The 21,487-nt window shown below is 50.5% G+C and overlaps 37 non-coding genes across 37 annotated transcripts; all 37 read right to left on the bottom strand.

Annotated features, from left to right (window-relative positions):
- Window positions 1-230: 230 nt before the first annotated feature.
- On the bottom strand, window positions 231-302 carry Trnat-cgu (transfer RNA threonine (anticodon CGU)). Its single transcript has one exon. It is a non-coding gene; the product is annotated as a tRNA-Thr (tRNA).
- Window positions 303-996: 694 nt separating this feature from the next.
- Window positions 997-1,070, bottom strand: Trnan-guu (transfer RNA asparagine (anticodon GUU)). Its single transcript has one exon. It is a non-coding gene; the product is annotated as a tRNA-Asn (tRNA).
- A 323-nt stretch (window positions 1,071-1,393) lies between these two features.
- Trnat-cgu (transfer RNA threonine (anticodon CGU)) lies at window positions 1,394-1,465 on the bottom strand. Its single transcript has one exon. It is a non-coding gene; the product is annotated as a tRNA-Thr (tRNA).
- A 694-nt stretch (window positions 1,466-2,159) lies between these two features.
- Window positions 2,160-2,233, bottom strand: Trnan-guu (transfer RNA asparagine (anticodon GUU)). Its single transcript has one exon. It is a non-coding gene; the product is annotated as a tRNA-Asn (tRNA).
- Window positions 2,234-2,556: 323 nt separating this feature from the next.
- On the bottom strand, window positions 2,557-2,628 carry Trnat-cgu (transfer RNA threonine (anticodon CGU)). Its single transcript has one exon. It is a non-coding gene; the product is annotated as a tRNA-Thr (tRNA).
- Window positions 2,629-3,322: 694 nt separating this feature from the next.
- On the bottom strand, window positions 3,323-3,396 carry Trnan-guu (transfer RNA asparagine (anticodon GUU)). The gene has a single exon. It is a non-coding gene; the product is annotated as a tRNA-Asn (tRNA).
- Window positions 3,397-3,719: 323 nt separating this feature from the next.
- Trnat-cgu (transfer RNA threonine (anticodon CGU)) lies at window positions 3,720-3,791 on the bottom strand. The gene has a single exon. It is a non-coding gene; the product is annotated as a tRNA-Thr (tRNA).
- A 694-nt stretch (window positions 3,792-4,485) lies between these two features.
- Window positions 4,486-4,559, bottom strand: Trnan-guu (transfer RNA asparagine (anticodon GUU)). Its single transcript has one exon. It is a non-coding gene; the product is annotated as a tRNA-Asn (tRNA).
- A 323-nt stretch (window positions 4,560-4,882) lies between these two features.
- On the bottom strand, window positions 4,883-4,954 carry Trnat-cgu (transfer RNA threonine (anticodon CGU)). Its single transcript has one exon. It is a non-coding gene; the product is annotated as a tRNA-Thr (tRNA).
- Window positions 4,955-5,648: 694 nt separating this feature from the next.
- Window positions 5,649-5,722, bottom strand: Trnan-guu (transfer RNA asparagine (anticodon GUU)). Its single transcript has one exon. It is a non-coding gene; the product is annotated as a tRNA-Asn (tRNA).
- A 323-nt stretch (window positions 5,723-6,045) lies between these two features.
- Window positions 6,046-6,117, bottom strand: Trnat-cgu (transfer RNA threonine (anticodon CGU)). Its single transcript has one exon. It is a non-coding gene; the product is annotated as a tRNA-Thr (tRNA).
- Window positions 6,118-6,808: 691 nt separating this feature from the next.
- On the bottom strand, window positions 6,809-6,882 carry Trnan-guu (transfer RNA asparagine (anticodon GUU)). The gene has a single exon. It is a non-coding gene; the product is annotated as a tRNA-Asn (tRNA).
- Window positions 6,883-7,205: 323 nt separating this feature from the next.
- Trnat-cgu (transfer RNA threonine (anticodon CGU)) lies at window positions 7,206-7,277 on the bottom strand. The gene has a single exon. It is a non-coding gene; the product is annotated as a tRNA-Thr (tRNA).
- A 694-nt stretch (window positions 7,278-7,971) lies between these two features.
- On the bottom strand, window positions 7,972-8,045 carry Trnan-guu (transfer RNA asparagine (anticodon GUU)). The gene has a single exon. It is a non-coding gene; the product is annotated as a tRNA-Asn (tRNA).
- Window positions 8,046-8,368: 323 nt separating this feature from the next.
- Window positions 8,369-8,440, bottom strand: Trnat-cgu (transfer RNA threonine (anticodon CGU)). The gene has a single exon. It is a non-coding gene; the product is annotated as a tRNA-Thr (tRNA).
- Window positions 8,441-9,134: 694 nt separating this feature from the next.
- Trnan-guu (transfer RNA asparagine (anticodon GUU)) lies at window positions 9,135-9,208 on the bottom strand. Its single transcript has one exon. It is a non-coding gene; the product is annotated as a tRNA-Asn (tRNA).
- A 323-nt stretch (window positions 9,209-9,531) lies between these two features.
- Window positions 9,532-9,603, bottom strand: Trnat-cgu (transfer RNA threonine (anticodon CGU)). Its single transcript has one exon. It is a non-coding gene; the product is annotated as a tRNA-Thr (tRNA).
- Window positions 9,604-10,297: 694 nt separating this feature from the next.
- Window positions 10,298-10,371, bottom strand: Trnan-guu (transfer RNA asparagine (anticodon GUU)). Its single transcript has one exon. It is a non-coding gene; the product is annotated as a tRNA-Asn (tRNA).
- Window positions 10,372-10,694: 323 nt separating this feature from the next.
- Trnat-cgu (transfer RNA threonine (anticodon CGU)) lies at window positions 10,695-10,766 on the bottom strand. The gene has a single exon. It is a non-coding gene; the product is annotated as a tRNA-Thr (tRNA).
- A 694-nt stretch (window positions 10,767-11,460) lies between these two features.
- On the bottom strand, window positions 11,461-11,534 carry Trnan-guu (transfer RNA asparagine (anticodon GUU)). Its single transcript has one exon. It is a non-coding gene; the product is annotated as a tRNA-Asn (tRNA).
- Window positions 11,535-11,857: 323 nt separating this feature from the next.
- On the bottom strand, window positions 11,858-11,929 carry Trnat-cgu (transfer RNA threonine (anticodon CGU)). Its single transcript has one exon. It is a non-coding gene; the product is annotated as a tRNA-Thr (tRNA).
- Window positions 11,930-12,623: 694 nt separating this feature from the next.
- Window positions 12,624-12,697, bottom strand: Trnan-guu (transfer RNA asparagine (anticodon GUU)). Its single transcript has one exon. It is a non-coding gene; the product is annotated as a tRNA-Asn (tRNA).
- Window positions 12,698-13,020: 323 nt separating this feature from the next.
- Trnat-cgu (transfer RNA threonine (anticodon CGU)) lies at window positions 13,021-13,092 on the bottom strand. The gene has a single exon. It is a non-coding gene; the product is annotated as a tRNA-Thr (tRNA).
- Window positions 13,093-13,786: 694 nt separating this feature from the next.
- Trnan-guu (transfer RNA asparagine (anticodon GUU)) lies at window positions 13,787-13,860 on the bottom strand. Its single transcript has one exon. It is a non-coding gene; the product is annotated as a tRNA-Asn (tRNA).
- A 323-nt stretch (window positions 13,861-14,183) lies between these two features.
- On the bottom strand, window positions 14,184-14,255 carry Trnat-cgu (transfer RNA threonine (anticodon CGU)). The gene has a single exon. It is a non-coding gene; the product is annotated as a tRNA-Thr (tRNA).
- Window positions 14,256-14,949: 694 nt separating this feature from the next.
- Window positions 14,950-15,023, bottom strand: Trnan-guu (transfer RNA asparagine (anticodon GUU)). The gene has a single exon. It is a non-coding gene; the product is annotated as a tRNA-Asn (tRNA).
- A 323-nt stretch (window positions 15,024-15,346) lies between these two features.
- On the bottom strand, window positions 15,347-15,418 carry Trnat-cgu (transfer RNA threonine (anticodon CGU)). Its single transcript has one exon. It is a non-coding gene; the product is annotated as a tRNA-Thr (tRNA).
- A 694-nt stretch (window positions 15,419-16,112) lies between these two features.
- Window positions 16,113-16,186, bottom strand: Trnan-guu (transfer RNA asparagine (anticodon GUU)). Its single transcript has one exon. It is a non-coding gene; the product is annotated as a tRNA-Asn (tRNA).
- Window positions 16,187-16,509: 323 nt separating this feature from the next.
- On the bottom strand, window positions 16,510-16,581 carry Trnat-cgu (transfer RNA threonine (anticodon CGU)). Its single transcript has one exon. It is a non-coding gene; the product is annotated as a tRNA-Thr (tRNA).
- Window positions 16,582-17,275: 694 nt separating this feature from the next.
- Trnan-guu (transfer RNA asparagine (anticodon GUU)) lies at window positions 17,276-17,349 on the bottom strand. Its single transcript has one exon. It is a non-coding gene; the product is annotated as a tRNA-Asn (tRNA).
- A 323-nt stretch (window positions 17,350-17,672) lies between these two features.
- Trnat-cgu (transfer RNA threonine (anticodon CGU)) lies at window positions 17,673-17,744 on the bottom strand. The gene has a single exon. It is a non-coding gene; the product is annotated as a tRNA-Thr (tRNA).
- A 694-nt stretch (window positions 17,745-18,438) lies between these two features.
- Trnan-guu (transfer RNA asparagine (anticodon GUU)) lies at window positions 18,439-18,512 on the bottom strand. Its single transcript has one exon. It is a non-coding gene; the product is annotated as a tRNA-Asn (tRNA).
- Window positions 18,513-18,835: 323 nt separating this feature from the next.
- Window positions 18,836-18,907, bottom strand: Trnat-cgu (transfer RNA threonine (anticodon CGU)). Its single transcript has one exon. It is a non-coding gene; the product is annotated as a tRNA-Thr (tRNA).
- Window positions 18,908-19,601: 694 nt separating this feature from the next.
- Window positions 19,602-19,675, bottom strand: Trnan-guu (transfer RNA asparagine (anticodon GUU)). The gene has a single exon. It is a non-coding gene; the product is annotated as a tRNA-Asn (tRNA).
- A 323-nt stretch (window positions 19,676-19,998) lies between these two features.
- Window positions 19,999-20,070, bottom strand: Trnat-cgu (transfer RNA threonine (anticodon CGU)). The gene has a single exon. It is a non-coding gene; the product is annotated as a tRNA-Thr (tRNA).
- A 694-nt stretch (window positions 20,071-20,764) lies between these two features.
- Window positions 20,765-20,838, bottom strand: Trnan-guu (transfer RNA asparagine (anticodon GUU)). The gene has a single exon. It is a non-coding gene; the product is annotated as a tRNA-Asn (tRNA).
- Window positions 20,839-21,161: 323 nt separating this feature from the next.
- Trnat-cgu (transfer RNA threonine (anticodon CGU)) lies at window positions 21,162-21,233 on the bottom strand. The gene has a single exon. It is a non-coding gene; the product is annotated as a tRNA-Thr (tRNA).
- Between the last annotated feature and the right edge of the window lie 254 nt (window positions 21,234-21,487).

Below are 21,487 nucleotides of genomic sequence, written 5' to 3'. Positions count from 1 at the left end.
AAAATGCATGCACACTGTAGCGACGCTCGTAAACGAATGACATCGCCAAGCATGACATTATACTACAAAATGCATACAAACCACTGTTCTGCCTATGCAATCAGAAAACCTCTGAGGCCAGTAGGATACTTGTTATAGGTTGTAGAACATCCCTTCCATTCAGTGTACTGCCATGTGTTAGATGCTGCTCGCGATAGCTCCGCTCCTTGCGGGAAGGTTAAAAAAATGAATGCCTTCTGTGAGGTTCGAACTCACGACCCCTGGTTTACGAGACCAGTGCTCTACCACTGAGCTAAAAAGGCGGCAGCTGCGGGTTTGTGAGCTATCCCCGAATTGTCACTTCATCATACTGAATCTTGCAGCCCTCGACCAGATAACGGATTTGGCACACAGCTGCTGCTGCTGCTGGGGGTGTCCACATTGCCGTTTTCCAAATCTCTTGACTGTTTCGCCCTTACGATCGACGACGAGCGTCGTGCCACCAAACGTTTGCGGTCTGCACAATCTTGACCTAGTGCACAGTTTGTTGGATTGCGTGGCTCGACTGCGAAATGCGCCTTTCGGCTCCTCTCTCTGGCTGCAGTATGCTGTTGTCCACAGTGGCACTGGCGTTGCCCATGGGGCTTCATGTAAGGCGACTGCACGTCGCTCGGCCAGCAGCGGCCTACTGCAGACCGACACTTAAGAGACACCAAATAGAAATCGACATCGAGAGACAGGCCCTGTCATATGGCACTCGCGACGTATACGCTGAAATTGAATGTAAAGAATACGTCTTTTGTAGTGGGCGTCGCTCTACTGCAGTGTCACACATGACGAATAAATAGGAAACCAGTAGAACGTCTGTGTAGGGCCATGTTTTTACCTACAGTGTCACTTGGCTGAATGTGTATAAGGCTCTGTGGCATCACTCAACACAGCCAAGTTGTCACACTAGCTGTGTATCTCTAACAAAGCTGACGTATGTCCTCACCTGGGTGACGGTTAAAACGATTTCGCCCCCGGGTGGGCTCGAACCACCAACCTTTCGGTTAACAGCCGAACGCGCTAGCCGATTGCGCCACGGAGGCCTTGACTTGTGCTGTGCATATCAACGCAGTTCGTATACCTTCTGCAGGAATCTCGCAGAATGGTAGCATCTGCTTACGCCTCTTCACATGGATAAAATGCATGCACACTGTAGCGACGCTCGTAAACGAATGACATCGCCAAGCATGACATTATACTACAAAATGCATACAAACCACTGTTCTCCCTATGCAATCAGAAAACCTCTGAGGCCAGTAGGATACTTGTTATAGGTTGTAGAACATCCCTTCCATTCAGTGTACTGCCATGTGTTAGATGCTGCTCGCGATAGCTCCGCTCCTTGCGGGAAGGTTAAAAAAATGAATGCCTTCTGTGAGGTTCGAACTCACGACCCCTGGTTTACGAGACCAGTGCTCTACCACTGAGCTAAGAAGGCGGCAGCTGCGGGTTTGTGAGCTATCCCCGAATTGTCACTTCATCATACTGAATCTTGCAGCCCTCGACCAGATAACGGATTTGGCACACAGCTGCTGCTGCTGCTGGGGGTGTCCACATTGCCGTTTTCCAAATCTCTTGACTGTTTCGCCCTTACGATCGACGACGAGCGTCGTGCCACCAAACGTTTGCGGTCTGCACAATCTTGACCTAGTGCACAGTTTGTTGGATTGCGTGGCTCGACTGCGAAATGCGCCTTTCGGCTCCTCTCTCTGGCTGCAGTATGCTGTTGTCCACAGTGGCACTGGCGTTGCCCATGGGGCTTCATGTAAGGCGACTGCACGTCGCTCGGCCAGCAGCGGCCTACTGCAGACCGACACTTAAGAGACACCAAATAGAAATCGACATCGAGAGACAGGCCCTGTCATATGGCACTCGCGACGTATACGCTGAAATTGAATGTAAAGAATACGTCTTTTGTAGTGGGCGTCGCTCTACTGCAGTGTCACACATGACGAATAAATAGGAAACCAGTAGAACGTCTGTGTAGGGCCATGTTTTTACCTACAGTGTCACTTGGCTGAATGTGTATAAGGCTCTGTGGCATCACTCAACACAGCCAAGTTGTCACACTAGCTGTGTATCTCTAACAAAGCTGACGTATGTCCTCACCTGGGTGACGGTTAAAACGATTTCGCCCCCGGGTGAGCTCGAACCACCAACCTTTCGGTTAACAGCCGAACGCGCTAGCCGATTGCGCCACGGAGGCCTTGACTTGTGCTGTGCATATCAACGCAGTTCGTATACCTTCTGCAGGAATCTCGCAGAATGGTAGCATCTGCTTACGCCTCTTCACATGGATAAAATGCATGCACACTGTAGCGACGCTCGTAAACGAATGACATCGCCAAGCATGACATTATACTACAAAATGCATACAAACCACTGTTCTCCCTATGCAATCAGAAAACCTCTGAGGCCAGTAGGATACTTGTTATAGGTTGTAGAACATCCCTTCCATTCAGTGTACTGCCATGTGTTAGATGCTGCTCGCGATAGCTCCGCTCCTTGCGGGAAGGTTAAAAAAATGAATGCCTTCTGTGAGGTTCGAACTCACGACCCCTGGTTTACGAGACCAGTGCTCTACCACTGAGCTAAGAAGGCGGCAGCTGCGGGTTTGTGAGCTATCCCCGAATTGTCACTTCATCATACTGAATCTTGCAGCCCTCGACCAGATAACGGATTTGGCACACAGCTGCTGCTGCTGCTGGGGGTGTCCACATTGCCGTTTTCCAAATCTCTTGACTGTTTCGCCCTTACGATCGACGACGAGCGTCGTGCCACCAAACGTTTGCGGTCTGCACAATCTTGACCTAGTGCACAGTTTGTTGGATTGCGTGGCTCGACTGCGAAATGCGCCTTTCGGCTCCTCTCTCTGGCTGCAGTATGCTGTTGTCCACAGTGGCACTGGCGTTGCCCATGGGGCTTCATGTAAGGCGACTGCACGTCGCTCGGCCAGCAGCGGCCTACTGCAGACCGACACTTAAGAGACACCAAATAGAAATCGACATCGAGAGACAGGCCCTGTCATATGGCACTCGCGACGTATACGCTGAAATTGAATGTAAAGAATACGTCTTTTGTAGTGGGCGTCGCTCTACTGCAGTGTCACACATGACGAATAAATAGGAAACCAGTAGAACGTCTGTGTAGGGCCATGTTTTTACCTACAGTGTCACTTGGCTGAATGTGTATAAGGCTCTGTGGCATCACTCAACACAGCCAAGTTGTCACACTAGCTGTGTATCTCTAACAAAGCTGACGTATGTCCTCACCTGGGTGACGGTTAAAACGATTTCGCCCCCGGGTGGGCTCGAACCACCAACCTTTCGGTTAACAGCCGAACGCGCTAGCCGATTGCGCCACGGAGGCCTTGACTTGTGCTGTGCATATCAACGCAGTTCGTATACCTTCTGCAGGAATCTCGCAGAATGGTAGCATCTGCTTACGCCTCTTCACATGGATAAAATGCATGCACACTGTAGCGACGCTCGTAAACGAATGACATCGCCAAGCATGACATTATACTACAAAATGCATACAAACCACTGTTCTCCCTATGCAATCAGAAAACCTCTGAGGCCAGTAGGATACTTGTTATAGGTTGTAGAACATCCCTTCCATTCAGTGTACTGCCATGTGTTAGATGCTGCTCGCGATAGCTCCGCTCCTTGCGGGAAGGTTAAAAAAATGAATGCCTTCTGTGAGGTTCGAACTCACGACCCCTGGTTTACGAGACCAGTGCTCTACCACTGAGCTAAGAAGGCGGCAGCTGCGGGTTTGTCAGCTATCCCCGAATTGTCACTTCATCATACTGAATCTTGCAGCCCTCGACCAGATAACGGATTTGGCACACAGCTGCTGCTGCTGCTGGGGGTGTCCACATTGCCGTTTTCCAAATCTCTTGACTGTTTCGCCCTTACGATCGACGACGAGCGTCGTGCCACCAAACGTTTGCGGTCTGCACAATCTTGACCTAGTGCACAGTTTGTTGGATTGCGTGGCTCGACTGCGAAATGCGCCTTTCGGCTCCTCTCTCTGGCTGCAGTATGCTGTTGTCCACAGTGGCACTGGCGTTGCCCATGGGGCTTCATGTAAGGCGACTGCACGTCGCTCGGCCAGCAGCGGCCTACTGCAGACCGACACTTAAGAGACACCAAATAGAAATCGACATCGAGAGACAGGCCCTGTCATATGGCACTCGCGACGTATACGCTGAAATTGAATGTAAAGAATACGTCTTTTGTAGTGGGCGTCGCTCTACTGCAGTGTCACACATGACGAATAAATAGGAAACCAGTAGAACGTCTGTGTAGGGCCATGTTTTTACCTACAGTGTCACTTGGCTGAATGTGTATAAGGCTCTGTGGCATCACTCAACACAGCCAAGTTGTCACACTAGCTGTGTATCTCTAACAAAGCTGACGTATGTCCTCACCTGGGTGACGGTTAAAACGATTTCGCCCCCGGGTGGGCTCGAACCACCAACCTTTCGGTTAACAGCCGAACGCGCTAGCCGATTGCGCCACGGAGGCCTTGACTTGTGCTGTGCATATCAACGCAGTTCGTATACCTTCTGCAGGAATCTCGCAGAATGGTAGCATCTGCTTACGCCTCTTCACATGGATAAAATGCATGCACACTGTAGCGACGCTCGTAAACGAATGACATCGCCAAGCATGACATTATACTACAAAATGCATACAAACCACTGTTCTCCCTATGCAATCAGAAAACCTCTGAGGCCAGTAGGATACTTGTTATAGGTTGTAGAACATCCCTTCCATTCAGTGTACTGCCATGTGTTAGATGCTGCTCGCGATAGCTCCGCTCCTTGCGGGAAGGTTAAAAAAATGAATGCCTTCTGTGAGGTTCGAACTCACGACCCCTGGTTTACGAGACCAGTGCTCTACCACTGAGCTAAGAAGGCGGCAGCTGCGGGTTTGTCAGCTATCCCCGAATTGTCACTTCATCATACTGAATCTTGCAGCCCTCGACCAGATAACGGATTTGGCACACAGCTGCTGCTGCTGCTGGGGGTGTCCACATTGCCGTTTTCCAAATCTCTTGACTGTTTCGCCCTTACGATCGACGACGAGCGTCGTGCCACCAAACGTTTGCGGTCTGCACAATCTTGACCTAGTGCACAGTTTGTTGGATTGCGTGGCTCGACTGCGAAATGCGCCTTTCGGCTCCTCTCTCTGGCTGCAGTATGCTGTTGTCCACAGTGGCACTGGCGTTGCCCATGGGGCTTCATGTAAGGCGACTGCACGTCGCTCGGCCAGCAGCGGCCTACTGCAGACCGACACTTAAGAGACACCAAATAGAAATCGACATCGAGAGACAGGCCCTGTCATATGGCACTCGCGACGTATACGCTGAAATTGAATGTAAAGAATACGTCTTTTGTAGTGGGCGTCGCTCTACTGCAGTGTCACACATGACGAATAAATAGGAAACCAGTAGAACGTCTGTGTAGGGCCATGTTTTTACCTACAGTGTCACTTGGCTGAATGTGTATAAGGCTCTGTGGCATCACTCAACACAGCCAAGTTGTCACACTAGCTGTGTATCTCTAACAAAGCTGACGTATGTCCTCACCTGGGTGACGGTTAAAACGATTTCGCCCCCGGGTGGGCTCGAACCACCAACCTTTCGGTTAACAGCCGAACGCGCTAGCCGATTGCGCCACGGAGGCCTTGACTTGTGCTGTGCATATCAACGCAGTTCGTATACCTTCTGCAGGAATCTCGCAGAATGGTAGCATCTGCTTACGCCTCTTCACATGGATAAAATGCATGCACACTGTAGCGACGCTCGTAAACGAATGACATCGCCAAGCATGACATTATACTACAAAATGCATACAAACCACTGTTCTCCCTATGCAATCAGAAAACCTCTGAGGCCAGTAGGATACTTGTTATAGGTTGTAGAACATCCCTTCCATTCAGTGTACTGCCATGTGTTAGATGCTGCTCGCGATAGCTCCGCTCCTTGCGGGAAGGTTAAAAAAATGAATGCCTTCTGTGAGGTTCGAACTCACGACCCCTGGTTTACGAGACCAGTGCTCTACCACTGAGCTAAGAAGGCGGCAGCTGCGCGTTTGTGAGCTATCCCCGAATTGTCACTTCATCATACTGAATCTTGCAGCCCTCGACCAGATAACGGATTTGGCACACAGCTGCTGCTGCTGGGGGTGTCCACATTGCCGTTTTCCAAATCTCTTGACTGTTTCGCCCTTACGATCGACGACGAGCGTCGTGCCACCAAACGTTTGCGGTCTGCACAATCTTGACCTAGTGCACAGTTTGTTGGATTGCGTGGCTCGACTGCGAAATGCGCCTTTCGGCTCCTCTCTCTGGCTGCAGTATGCTGTTGTCCACAGTGGCACTGGCGTTGCCCATGGGGCTTCATGTAAGGCGACTGCACGTCGCTCGGCCAGCAGCGGCCTACTGCAGACCGACACTTAAGAGACACCAAATAGAAATCGACATCGAGAGACAGGCCCTGTCATATGGCACTCGCGACGTATACGCTGAAATTGAATGTAAAGAATACGTCTTTTGTAGTGGGCGTCGCTCTACTGCAGTGTCACACATGACGAATAAATAGGAAACCAGTAGAACGTCTGTGTAGGGCCATGTTTTTACCTACAGTGTCACTTGGCTGAATGTGTATAAGGCTCTGTGGCATCACTCAACACAGCCAAGTTGTCACACTAGCTGTGTATCTCTAACAAAGCTGACGTATGTCCTCACCTGGGTGACGGTTAAAACGATTTCGCCCCCGGGTGGGCTCGAACCACCAACCTTTCGGTTAACAGCCGAACGCGCTAGCCGATTGCGCCACGGAGGCCTTGACTTGTGCTGTGCATATCAACGCAGTTCGTATACCTTCTGCAGGAATCTCGCAGAATGGTAGCATCTGCTTACGCCTCTTCACATGGATAAAATGCATGCACACTGTAGCGACGCTCGTAAACGAATGACATCGCCAAGCATGACATTATACTACAAAATGCATACAAACCACTGTTCTCCCTATGCAATCAGAAAACCTCTGAGGCCAGTAGGATACTTGTTATAGGTTGTAGAACATCCCTTCCATTCAGTGTACTGCCATGTGTTAGATGCTGCTCGCGATAGCTCCGCTCCTTGCGGGAAGGTTAAAAAAATGAATGCCTTCTGTGAGGTTCGAACTCACGACCCCTGGTTTACGAGACCAGTGCTCTACCACTGAGCTAAGAAGGCGGCAGCTGCGGGTTTGTCAGCTATCCCCGAATTGTCACTTCATCATACTGAATCTTGCAGCCCTCGACCAGATAACGGATTTGGCACACAGCTGCTGCTGCTGCTGGGGGTGTCCACATTGCCGTTTTCCAAATCTCTTGACTGTTTCGCCCTTACGATCGACGACGAGCGTCGTGCCACCAAACGTTTGCGGTCTGCACAATCTTGACCTAGTGCACAGTTTGTTGGATTGCGTGGCTCGACTGCGAAATGCGCCTTTCGGCTCCTCTCTCTGGCTGCAGTATGCTGTTGTCCACAGTGGCACTGGCGTTGCCCATGGGGCTTCATGTAAGGCGACTGCACGTCGCTCGGCCAGCAGCGGCCTACTGCAGACCGACACTTAAGAGACACCAAATAGAAATCGACATCGAGAGACAGGCCCTGTCATATGGCACTCGCGACGTATACGCTGAAATTGAATGTAAAGAATACGTCTTTTGTAGTGGGCGTCGCTCTACTGCAGTGTCACACATGACGAATAAATAGGAAACCAGTAGAACGTCTGTGTAGGGCCATGTTTTTACCTACAGTGTCACTTGGCTGAATGTGTATAAGGCTCTGTGGCATCACTCAACACAGCCAAGTTGTCACACTAGCTGTGTATCTCTAACAAAGCTGACGTATGTCCTCACCTGGGTGACGGTTAAAACGATTTCGCCCCCGGGTGGGCTCGAACCACCAACCTTTCGGTTAACAGCCGAACGCGCTAGCCGATTGCGCCACGGAGGCCTTGACTTGTGCTGTGCATATCAACGCAGTTCGTATACCTTCTGCAGGAATCTCGCAGAATGGTAGCATCTGCTTACGCCTCTTCACATGGATAAAATGCATGCACACTGTAGCGACGCTCGTAAACGAATGACATCGCCAAGCATGACATTATACTACAAAATGCATACAAACCACTGTTCTCCCTATGCAATCAGAAAACCTCTGAGGCCAGTAGGATACTTGTTATAGGTTGTAGAACATCCCTTCCATTCAGTGTACTGCCATGTGTTAGATGCTGCTCGCGATAGCTCCGCTCCTTGCGGGAAGGTTAAAAAAATGAATGCCTTCTGTGAGGTTCGAACTCACGACCCCTGGTTTACGAGACCAGTGCTCTACCACTGAGCTAAGAAGGCGGCAGCTGCGGGTTTGTCAGCTATCCCTGAATTGTCACTTCATCATACTGAATCTTGCAGCCCTCGACCAGATAACGGATTTGGCACACAGCTGCTGCTGCTGCTGGGGGTGTCCACATTGCCGTTTTCCAAATCTCTTGACTGTTTCGCCCTTACGATCGACGACGAGCGTCGTGCCACCAAACGTTTGCGGTCTGCACAATCTTGACCTAGTGCACAGTTTGTTGGATTGCGTGGCTCGACTGCGAAATGCGCCTTTCGGCTCCTCTCTCTGGCTGCAGTATGCTGTTGTCCACAGTGGCACTGGCGTTGCCCATGGGGCTTCATGTAAGGCGACTGCACGTCGCTCGGCCAGCAGCGGCCTACTGCAGACCGACACTTAAGAGACACCAAATAGAAATCGACATCGAGAGACAGGCCCTGTCATATGGCACTCGCGACGTATACGCTGAAATTGAATGTAAAGAATACGTCTTTTGTAGTGGGCGTCGCTCTACTGCAGTGTCACACATGACGAATAAATAGGAAACCAGTAGAACGTCTGTGTAGGGCCATGTTTTTACCTACAGTGTCACTTGGCTGAATGTGTATAAGGCTCTGTGGCATCACTCAACACAGCCAAGTTGTCACACTAGCTGTGTATCTCTAACAAAGCTGACGTATGTCCTCACCTGGGTGACGGTTAAAACGATTTCGCCCCCGGGTGGGCTCGAACCACCAACCTTTCGGTTAACAGCCGAACGCGCTAGCCGATTGCGCCACGGAGGCCTTGACTTGTGCTGTGCATATCAACGCAGTTCGTATACCTTCTGCAGGAATCTCGCAGAATGGTAGCATCTGCTTACGCCTCTTCACATGGATAAAATGCATGCACACTGTAGCGACGCTCGTAAACGAATGACATCGCCAAGCATGACATTATACTACAAAATGCATACAAACCACTGTTCTCCCTATGCAATCAGAAAACCTCTGAGGCCAGTAGGATACTTGTTATAGGTTGTAGAACATCCCTTCCATTCAGTGTACTGCCATGTGTTAGATGCTGCTCGCGATAGCTCCGCTCCTTGCGGGAAGGTTAAAAAAATGAATGCCTTCTGTGAGGTTCGAACTCACGACCCCTGGTTTACGAGACCAGTGCTCTACCACTGAGCTAAGAAGGCGGCAGCTGCGCGTTTGTGAGCTATCCCCGAATTGTCACTTCATCATACTGAATCTTGCAGCCCTCGACCAGATAACGGATTTGGCACACAGCTGCTGCTGCTGCTGGGGGTGTCCACATTGCCGTTTTCCAAATCTCTTGACTGTTTCGCCCTTACGATCGACGACGAGCGTCGTGCCACCAAACGTTTGCGGTCTGCACAATCTTGACCTAGTGCACAGTTTGTTGGATTGCGTGGCTCGACTGCGAAATGCGCCTTTCGGCTCCTCTCTCTGGCTGCAGTATGCTGTTGTCCACAGTGGCACTGGCGTTGCCCATGGGGCTTCATGTAAGGCGACTGCACGTCGCTCGGCCAGCAGCGGCCTACTGCAGACCGACACTTAAGAGACACCAAATAGAAATCGACATCGAGAGACAGGCCCTGTCATATGGCACTCGCGACGTATACGCTGAAATTGAATGTAAAGAATACGTCTTTTGTAGTGGGCGTCGCTCTACTGCAGTGTCACACATGACGAATAAATAGGAAACCAGTAGAACGTCTGTGTAGGGCCATGTTTTTACCTACAGTGTCACTTGGCTGAATGTGTATAAGGCTCTGTGGCATCACTCAACACAGCCAAGTTGTCACACTAGCTGTGTATCTCTAACAAAGCTGACGTATGTCCTCACCTGGGTGACGGTTAAAACGATTTCGCCCCCGGGTGGGCTCGAACCACCAACCTTTCGGTTAACAGCCGAACGCGCTAGCCGATTGCGCCACGGAGGCCTTGACTTGTGCTGTGCATATCAACGCAGTTCGTATACCTTCTGCAGGAATCTCGCAGAATGGTAGCATCTGCTTACGCCTCTTCACATGGATAAAATGCATGCACACTGTAGCGACGCTCGTAAACGAATGACATCGCCAAGCATGACATTATACTACAAAATGCATACAAACCACTGTTCTCCCTATGCAATCAGAAAACCTCTGAGGCCAGTAGGATACTTGTTATAGGTTGTAGAACATCCCTTCCATTCAGTGTACTGCCATGTGTTAGATGCTGCTCGCGATAGCTCCGCTCCTTGCGGGAAGGTTAAAAAAATGAATGCCTTCTGTGAGGTTCGAACTCACGATCCCTGGTTTACGAGACCAGTGCTCTACCACTGAGCTAAGAAGGCGGCAGCTGCGGGTTTGTCAGCTATCCCCGAATTGTCACTTCATCATACTGAATCTTGCAGCCCTCGACCAGATAACGGATTTGGCACACAGCTGCTGCTGCTGCTGGGGGTGTCCACATTGCCGTTTTCCAAATCTCTTGACTGTTTCGCCCTTACGATCGACGACGAGCGTCGTGCCACCAAACGTTTGCGGTCTGCACAATCTTGACCTAGTGCACAGTTTGTTGGATTGCGTGGCTCGACTGCGAAATGCGCCTTTCGGCTCCTCTCTCTGGCTGCAGTATGCTGTTGTCCACAGTGGCACTGGCGTTGCCCATGGGGCTTCATGTAAGTCGACTGCTCGTCGCTCGGCCAGCAGCGGCCTACTGCAGACCGACGCTTAAGAGACACCAAATAGAAATCGACATCGAGAGACAGGCCCTGTCATATGGCACTCGCGACGTATACGCTGAAATTGAATGTAAAGAATACGTCTTTTGTAGTGGGCGTCGCTCTACTGCAGTGTCACACATGACGAATAAATAGGAAAACAGTAGAACGTCTGTGTAGGGCCATGTTTTTACCTACAGTGTCACTTGGCTGAATGTGTATAAGGCTCTGTGGCATCACTCAACACAGCCAAGTTGTCACACTAGCTGTGTATCTCTAACAAAGCTGACGTATGTCCTCACCTGGGTGACGGTTAAAACGATTTCGCCCCCGGGTGGGCTCGAACCACCAACCTTTCGGTTAACAGCCGAACGCGCTAGCCGATTGCGCCACGGAGGCCTTGACTTGTGCTGTGCATATCAACGCAGTTCGTATACCTTCTGCAGGAATCTCGCAGAATGGTAGCATCTGCTTACGCCTCTTCACATGGATAAAATGCATGCACACTGTAGCGACGCTCGTAAACGAATGACATCGCCAAGCATGACATTATACTACAAAATGCATACAAACCACTGTTCTCCCTATGCAATCAGAAAACCTCTGAGGCCAGTAGGATACTTGTTATAGGTTGTAGAACATCCCTTCCATTCAGTGTACTGCCATGTGTTAGATGCTGCTCGCGATAGCTCCGCTCCTTGCGGGAAGGTTAAAAAAATGAATGCCTTCTGTGAGGTTCGAACTCACGACCCCTGGTTTACGAGACCAGTGCTCTACCACTGAGCTAAGAAGGCGGCAGCTGCGGGTTTGTCAGCTATCCCCGAATTGTCACTTCATCATACTGAATCTTGCAGCCCTCGACCAGATAACGGATTTGGCACACAGCTGCTGCTGCTGCTGGGGGTGTCCACATTGCCGTTTTCCAAATCTCTTGACTGTTTCGCCCTTACGATCGACGACGAGCGTCGTGCCACCAAACGTTTGCGGTCTGCACAATCTTGACCTAGTGCACAGTTTGTTGGATTGCGTGGCTCGACTGCGAAATGCGCCTTTCGGCTCCTCTCTCTGGCTGCAGTATGCTGTTGTCCACAGTGGCACTGGCGTTGCCCATGGGGCTTCATGTAAGTCGACTGCTCGTCGCTCGGCCAGCAGCGGCCTACTGCAGACCGACGCTTAAGAGACACCAAATAGAAATCGACATCGAGAGACAGGCCCTGTCATATGGCACTCGCGACGTATACGCTGAAATTGAATGTAAAGAATACGTCTTTTGTAGTGGGCGTCGCTCTACTGCAGTGTCACACATGACGAATAAATAGGAAAACAGTAGAACGTCTGTGTAGGGCCATGTTTTTACCTACAGTGTCACTTGGCTGAATGTGTATAAGGCTCTGTGGCATCACTCAACACAGCCAAGTTGTCACACTAGCTGTGTATCTCTAACAAAGCTGACGTATGTCCTCACCTGGGTGACGGTTAAAACGATTTCGCCCCCGGGTGGGCTCGAACCACCAACCTTTCGGTTAACAGCCGAACGCGCTAGCCGATTGCGCCACGGAGGCCTCGACTTGTGCTGTGCATATCAACGCAGTTCGTATACCTTCTGCAGGAATCTCGCAGAATGGTAGCATCTGCTTACGCCTCTTCACATGGATAAAATGCATGCACACTGTAGCGACGCTCGTAAACGAATGACATCGCCAAGCATGACATTATACTACAAAATGCATACAAACCACTGTTCTCCCTATGCAATCAGAAAACCTCTGAGGCCAGTAGGATACTTGTTATAGGTTGTAGAACATCCCTTCCATTCAGTGTACTGCCATGTGTTAGATGCTGCTCGCGATAGCTCCGCTCCTTGCGGGAAGGTTAAAAAAATGAATGCCTTCTGTGAGGTTCGAACTCACGACCCCTGGTTTACGAGACCAGTGCTCTACCACTGAGCTAAGAAGGCGGCAGCTGCGCGTTTGTGAGCTATCCCCGAATTGTCACTTCATCATACTGAATCTTGCAGCCCTCGACCAGATAACGGATTTGGCACACAGCTGCTGCTGCTGCTGGGGGTGTCCACATTGCCGTTTTCCAAATCTCTTGACTGTTTCGCCCTTACGATCGACGACGAGCGTCGTGCCACCAAACGTTTGCGGTCTGCACAATCTTGACCTAGTGCACAGTTTGTTGGATTGCGTGGCTCGACTGCGAAATGCGCCTTTCGGCTCCTCTCTCTGGCTGCAGTATGCTGTTGTCCACAGTGGCACTGGCGTTGCCCATGGGGCTTCATGTAAGTCGACTGCTCGTCGCTCGGCCAGCAGCGGCCTACTGCAGACCGACGCTTAAGAGACACCAAATAGAAATCGACATCGAGAGACAGGCCCTGTCATATGGCACTCGCGACGTATACGCTGAAATTGAATGTAAAGAATACGTCTTTTGTAGTGGGCGTCGCTCTACTGCAGTGTCACACATGACGAATAAATAGGAAAACAGTAGAACGTCTGTGTAGGGCCATGTTTTTACCTACAGTGTCACTTGGCTGAATGTGTATAAGGCTCTGTGGCATCACTCAACACAGCCAAGTTGTCACACTAGCTGTGTATCTCTAACAAAGCTGACGTATGTCCTCACCTGGGTGACGGTTAAAACGATTTCGCCCCCGGGTGGGCTCGAACCACCAACCTTTCGGTTAACAGCCGAACGCGCTAGCCGATTGCGCCACGGAGGCCTTGACTTGTGCTGTGCATATCAACGCAGTTCGTATACCTTCTGCAGGAATCTCGCAGAATGGTAGCATCTGCTTACGCCTCTTCACATGGATAAAATGCATGCACACTGTAGCGACGCTCGTAAACGAATGACATCGCCAAGCATGACATTATACTACAAAATGCATACAAACCACTGTTCTCCCTATGCAATCAGAAAACCTCTGAGGCCAGTAGGATACTTGTTATAGGTTGTAGAACATCCCTTCCATTCAGTGTACTGCCATGTGTTAGATGCTGCTCGCGATAGCTCCGCTCCTTGCGGGAAGGTTAAAAAAATGAATGCCTTCTGTGAGGTTCGAACTCACGACCCCTGGTTTACGAGACCAGTGCTCTACCACTGAGCTAAGAAGGCGGCAGCTGCGGGTTTGTGAGCTATCCCCGAATTGTCACTTCATCATACTGAATCTTGCAGCCCTCGACCAGATAACGGATTTGGCACACAGCTGCTGCTGCTGCTGGGGGTGTCCACATTGCCGTTTTCCAAATCTCTTGACTGTTTCGCCCTTACGATCGACGACGAGCGTCGTGCCACCAAACGTTTGCGGTCTGCACAATCTTGACCTAGTGCACAGTTTGTTGGATTGCGTGGCTCGACTGCGAAATGCGCCTTTCGGCTCCTCTCTCTGGCTGCAGTATGCTGTTGTCCACAGTGGCACTGGCGTTGCCCATGGGGCTTCATGTAAGGCGACTGCACGTCGCTCGGCCAGCAGCGGCCTACTGCAGACCGACACTTAAGAGACACCAAATAGAAATCGACATCGAGAGACAGGCCCTGTCATATGGCACTCGCGACGTATACGCTGAAATTGAATGTAAAGAATACGTCTTTTGTAGTGGGCGTCGCTCTACTGCAGTGTCACACATGACGAATAAATAGGAAAACAGTAGAACGTCTGTGTAGGGCCATGTTTTTACCTAAAGTGTCACTTGGCTGAATGTGTATAAGGCTCTGTGGCATCACTCAACACAGCCAAGTTGTCACACTAGCTGTGTATCTCTAACAAAGCTGACGTATGTCCTCACCTGGGTGACGGTTAAAACGATTTCGCCCCCGGGTGGGCTCGAACCACCAACCTTTCGGTTAACAGCCGAACGCGCTAGCCGATTGCGCCACGGAGGCCTTGACTTGTGCTGTGCATATCAACGCAGTTCGTATACCTTCTGCAGGAATCTCGCAGAATGGTAGCATCTGCTTACGCCTCTTCACATGGATAAAATGCATGCACACTGTAGCGACGCTCGTAAACGAATGACATCGCCAAGCATGACATTATACTACAAAATGCATACAAACCACTGTTCTCCCTATGCAATCAGAAAACCTCTGAGGCCAGTAGGATACTTGTTATAGGTTGTAGAACATCCCTTCCATTCAGTGTACTGCCATGTGTTAGATGCTGCTCGCGATAGCTCCGCTCCTTGCGGGAAGGTTAAAAAAATGAATGCCTTCTGTGAGGTTCGAACTCACGACCCCTGGTTTACGAGACCAGTGCTCTACCACTGAGCTAAGAAGGCGGCAGCTGCGGGTTTGTGAGCTATCCCCGAATTGTCACTTCATCATACTGAATCTTGCAGCCCTCGACCAGATAACGGATTTGGCACACAGCTGCTGCTGCTGCTGGGGGTGTCCACATTGCCGTTTTCCAAATCTCTTGACTGTTTCGCCCTTACGATCGACGACGAGCGTCGTGCCACCAAACGTTTGCGGTCTGCACAATCTTGACCTAGTGCACAGTTTGTTGGATTGCGTGGCTCGACTGCGAAATGCGCCTTTCGGCTCCTCTCTCTGGCTGCAGTATGCTGTTGTCCACAGTGGCACTGGCGTTGCCCATGGGGCTTCATGTAAGTCGACTGCTCGTCGCTCGGCCAGCAGCGGCCTACTGCAGACCGACGCTTAAGAGACACCAAATAGAAATCGACATCGAGAGACAGGCCCTGTCATATGGCACTCGCGACGTATACGCTGAAACTGAATGTAAAGAATACGTCTTTTGTAGTGGGCGTCGCTCTACTGCAGTGTCACACATGACGAATAAATAGGAAAACAGTAGAACGTCTGTGTAGGGCCATGTTTTTACCTACAGTGTCACTTGGCTGAATGTGTATAAGGCTCTGTGGCATCACTCAACACAGCCAAGTTGTCACACTAGCTGTGTATCTCTAACAAAGCTGACGTATGTCCTCACCTGGGTGACGGTTAAAACGATTTCGCCCCCGGGTGGGCTCGAACCACCAACCTTTCGGTTAACAGCCGAACGCGCTAGCCGATTGCGCCACGGAGGCCTTGACTTGTGCTGTGCATATCAACGCAGTTCGTATACCTTCTGCAGGAATCTCGCAGAATGGTAGCATCTGCTTACGCCTCTTCACATGGATAAAATGCATGCACACTGTAGCGACGCTCGTAAACGAATGACATCGCCAAGCATGACATTATACTACAAAATGCATACAAACCACTGTTCTCCCTATGCAATCAGAAAACCTCTGAGGCCAGTAGGATACTTGTTATAGGTTGTAGAACATCCCTTCCATTCAGTGTACTGCCATGTGTTAGATGCTGCTCGCGATGGCTCCGCTCCTTGCGGGAAGGTTAAAAAAACGAATGCCTTCTGTGAGGTTCGAACTCACGACCCCTGGTTTACGAGACCAGTGCTCTACCACTGAGCTAAGAAGGCGGCAGCTGCGGGTTTGTGAGCTATCCCCGAATTGTCACTTCATCATACTGAATCTTGCAGCCCTCGACCAGATAACGGATTTGGCACACAGCTGCTGCTGCTGCTGGGGGTGTCCACATTGCCGTTTTCCAAATCTCTTGACTGTTTCGCCCTTACGATCGACGACGAGCGTCGTGCCACCAAACGTTTGCGGTCTGCACAATCTTGACCTAGTGCACAGTTTGTTGGATTGCGTGGCTCGACTGCGAAATGCGCCTTTCGGCTCCTCTCTCTGGCTGCAGTATGCTGTTGTCCACAGTGGCACTGGCGTTGCCCATGGGGCTTCATGTAAGGCGACTGCACGTCGCTCGGCCAGCAGCGGCCTACTGCAGACCGACACTTAAGAGACACCAAATAGAAATCGACATCGAGAGACAGGCCCTGTCATATGGCACTCGCGACGTATACGCTGAAATTGAATGTAAAGAATACGTCTTTTGTAGTGGGCGTCGCTCTACTGCAGTGTCACACATGACGAATAAATAGGAAAACAGTAGAACGTCTGTGTAGGGCCATGTTTTTACCTACAGTGTCACTTGGCTGAATGTGTATAAGGCTCTGTGGCATCACTCAACACAGCCAAGTTGTCACACTAGCTGTGTATCTCTAACAAAGCTGACGTATGTCCTCACCTGGGTGACGGTTAAAACGATTTCGCCCCCGGGTGGGCTCGAACCACCAACCTTTCGGTTAACAGCCGAACGCACTAGCCGATTGCGCCACGGAGGCCTTGACTTGTGCTGTGCATATCAACGCAGTTCGTATACCTTCTGCAGGAATCTCGCAGAATGGTAGCATCTGCTTACGCCTCTTCACATGGATAAAATGCATGCACACTGTAGCGACGCTCGTAAACGAATGACATCGCCAAGCATGACATTATACTACAAAATGCATACAAACCACTGTTCTCCCTATGCAATCAGAAAACCTCTGAGGCCAGTAGGATACTTGTTATAGGTTGTAGAACATCCCTTCCATTCAGTGTACTGCCATGTGTTAGATGCTGCTCGCGATAGCTCCGCTCCTTGCGGGAAGGTTAAAAAAATGAATGCCTTCTGTGAGGTTCGAACTCACGACCCCTGGTTTACGAGACCAGTGCTCTACCACTGAGCTAAGAAGGCGGCAGCTGCGGGTTTGTGAGCTATCCCCGAATTGTCACTTCATCATACTGAATCTTGCAGCCCTCGACCAGATAACGGATTTGGCACACAGCTGCTGCTGCTGCTGGGGGTGTCCACATTGCCGTTTTCCAAATCTCTTGACTGTTTCGCCCTTACGATCGACGACGAGCGTCGTGCCACCAAACGTTTGCGGTCTGCACAATCTTGACCTAGTGCACAGTTTGTTGGATTGCGTGGCTCGACTGCGAAATGCGCCTTTCGGCTCCTCTCTCTGGCTGCAGTATGCTGTTGTCCACAGTGGCACTGGCGTTGCCCATGGGGCTTCATGTAAGGCGACTGCACGTCGCTCGGCCAGCAGCGGCCTACTGCAGACCGACACTTAAGAGACACCAAATAGAAATCGACATCGAGAGACAGGCCCTGTCATATGGCACTCGCGACGTATACGCTGAAATTGAATGTAAAGAATACGTCTTTTGTAGTGGGCGTCGCTCTACTGCAGTGTCACACATGACGAATAAATAGGAAAACAGTAGAACGTCTGTGTAGGGCCATGTTTTTACCTACAGTGTCACTTGGCTGAATGTGTATAAGGCTCTGTGGCATCACTCAACACAGCCAAGTTGTCACACTAGCTGTGTATCTCTAACAAAGCTGACGTATGTCCTCACCTGGGTGACGGTTAAAACGATTTCGCCCCCGGGTGGGCTCGAACCACCAACCTTTCGGTTAACAGCCGAACGCACTAGCCGATTGCGCCACGGAGGCCTTGACTTGTGCTGTGCATATCAACGCAGTTCGTATACCTTCTGCAGGAATCTCGCAGAATGGTAGCATCTGCTTACGCCTCTTCACATGGATAAAATGCATGCACACTGTAGCGACGCTCGTAAACGAATGACATCGCCAAGCATGACATTATACTACAAAATGCATACAAACCACTGTTCTCCCTATGCAATCAGAAAACCTCTGAGGCCAGTAGGATACTTGTTATAGGTTGTAGAACATCCCTTCCATTCAGTGTACTGCCATGTGTTAGATGCTGCTCGCGATAGCTCCGCTCCTTGCGGGAAGGTTAAAAAAACGAATGCCTTCTGTGAGGTTCGAACTCACGACCCCTGGTTTACGAGACCAGTGCTCTACCACTGAGCTAAGAAGGCGGCAGCTGCGGGTTTGTGAGCTATCCCCGAATTGTCACTTCATCATACTGAATCTTGCAGCCCTCGACCAGATAACGGATTTGGCACACAGCTGCTGCTGCTGCTGGGGGTGTCCACATTGCCGTTTTCCAAATCTCTTGACTGTTTCGCCCTTACGATCGACGACGAGCGTCGTGCCACCAAACGTTTGCGGTCTGCACAATCTTGACCTAGTGCACAGTTTGTTGGATTGCGTGGCTCGACTGCGAAATGCGCCTTTCGGCTCCTCTCTCTGGCTGCAGTATGCTGTTGTCCACAGTGGCACTGGCGTTGCCCATGGGGCTTCATGTAAGTCGACTGCTCGTCGCTCGGCCAGCAGCGGCCTACTGCAGACCGACGCTTAAGAGACACCAAATAGAAATCGACATCGAGAGACAGGCCCTGTCATATGGCACTCGCGACGTATACGCTGAAATTGAATGTAAAGAATACGTCTTTTGTAGTGGGCGTCGCTCTACTGCAGTGTCACACATGACGAATAAATAGGAAAACAGTAGAACGTCTGTGTAGGGCCATGTTTTTACCTACAGTGTCACTTGGCTGAAATTGTATAAGGCTCTGTGGCATCACTCAACACAGCCAAGTTGTCACACTAGCTGTGTATCTCTAACAAAGCTGACGTATGTCCTCACCTGGGTGACGGTTAAAATGATTTCGCCCCCGGGTGGGCTCGAACCACCAACCTTTCGGTTAACAGCCGAACGCACTAGCCGATTGCGCCACGGAGGCCTTGACTTGTGCTGTGCATATCAACGCAGTTCGTATACCTTCTGCAGGAATCTCGCAGAATGGTAGCATCTGCTTACGCCTCTTCACATGGATAAAATGCATGCACACTGTAGCGACGCTCGTAAACGAATGACATCGCCAAGCATGACATTATACTACAAAATGCATACAAACCACTGTTCTCCCTATGCAATCAGAAAACCTCTGAGGCCAGTAGGATACTTGTTATAGGTTGTAGAACATCCCTTCCATTCAGTGTACTGCCATGTGTTAGATGCTGCTCGCGATAGCTCCGCTCCTTGCGGGAAGGTTAAAAAAATGAATGCCTTCTGTGAGGTTCGAACTCACGACCCCTGGTTTACGAGACCAGTGCTCTACCACTGAGCTAAGAAGGCGGCAGCTGCGGGTTTGTGAGCTATCCCCGAATTGTCACTTCATCATACTGAATCTTGCAGCCCTCGACCAGATAACGGATTTGGCACACAGCTGCTGCTGCTGCTGGGGGTGTCCACATTGCCGTTTTCCAAATCTCTTGACTGTTTCGCCCTTACGATCGACGACGAGCGTCGTGCCACCAAACGTTTGCGGTCTGCACAATCTTGACCTAGTGCACAGTTTGTTGGATTGCGTGGCTCGACTGCGAAATGCGCCTTTCGGCTCCTCTCTCTGGCTGCAGTATGCTGTTGTCCACAGTGGCACTGGCGTTGCCCATGGGGCTTCATGTAAGTCGACTGCTCGTCGCTCGGCCAGCAGCGGCCTACTGCAGACCGACGCTTAAGAGACACCAAATAGAAATCGACATCGAGAGACAGGCCCTGTCATATGGCACTCGCGACGTATACGCTGAAATTGAATGTAAAGAATACGTCTTTTGTAGTGGGCGTCGCTCTACTGCAGTGTCACACATGACGAATAAATAGGAAAACAGTAGAACGTCTGTGTAGGGCCATGTTTTTACCTACAGTGTCACTTGGCTGAATGTGTATAAGGCTCTGTGGCATCACTCAACACAGCCAAGTTGTCACACTAGCTGTGTATCTCTAACAAAGCTGACGTATGTCCTCACCTGGGTGACGGTTAAAACGATTTCGCCCCCGGGTGGGCTCGAACCACCAACCTTTCGGTTAACAGCCGAACGCACTAGCCGATTGCGCCACGGAGGCCTTGACTTGTGCTGTGCATATCAACGCAGTTCGTATACCTTCTGCAGGAATCTCGCAGAATGGTAGCATCTGCTTACGCCTCTTCACATGGATAAAATGCATGCACACTGTAGCGACGCTCGTAAACGAATGACATCGCCAAGCATGACATTATACTACAAAATGCATACAAACCACTGTTCTCCCTATGCAATCAGAAAACCTCTGAGGCCAGTAGGATACTTGTTATAGGTTGTAGAACATCCCTTCCATTCAGTGTACTGCCATGTGTTAGATGCTGCTCGCGATAGCTCCGCTCCTTGCGGGAAGGTTAAAAAAATGAATGCCTTCTGTGAGGTTCGAACTCACGACCCCTGGTTTACGAGACCAGTGCTCTACCACTGAGCTAAGAAGGCGGCAGCTGCGGGTTTGTGAGCTATCCCCGAATTGTCACTTCATCATACTGAATCTTGCAGCCCTCGACCAGATAACGGATTTGGCACACAGCTGCTGCTGCTGCTGGGGGTGTCCACATTGCCGTTTTCCAAATCTCTTGACTGTTTCGCCCTTACGATCGACGACGAGCGTCGTGCCACCAAACGTTTGCGGTCTGCACAATCTTGACCTAGTGCACAGTTTGTTGGATTGCGTGGCTCGACTGCGAAATGCG

The sequence above is a fragment of the Schistocerca cancellata genome, chromosome 6 (genome assembly GCF_023864275.1).
Source record: "Schistocerca cancellata isolate TAMUIC-IGC-003103 chromosome 6, iqSchCanc2.1, whole genome shotgun sequence".
Taxonomy (NCBI): Eukaryota; Metazoa; Arthropoda; class Insecta; order Orthoptera; family Acrididae; genus Schistocerca; species Schistocerca cancellata.
The sequence above is the reverse complement of the archived record's forward strand: the minus strand, read 5'-3'. Positions and strand labels throughout refer to the sequence as shown.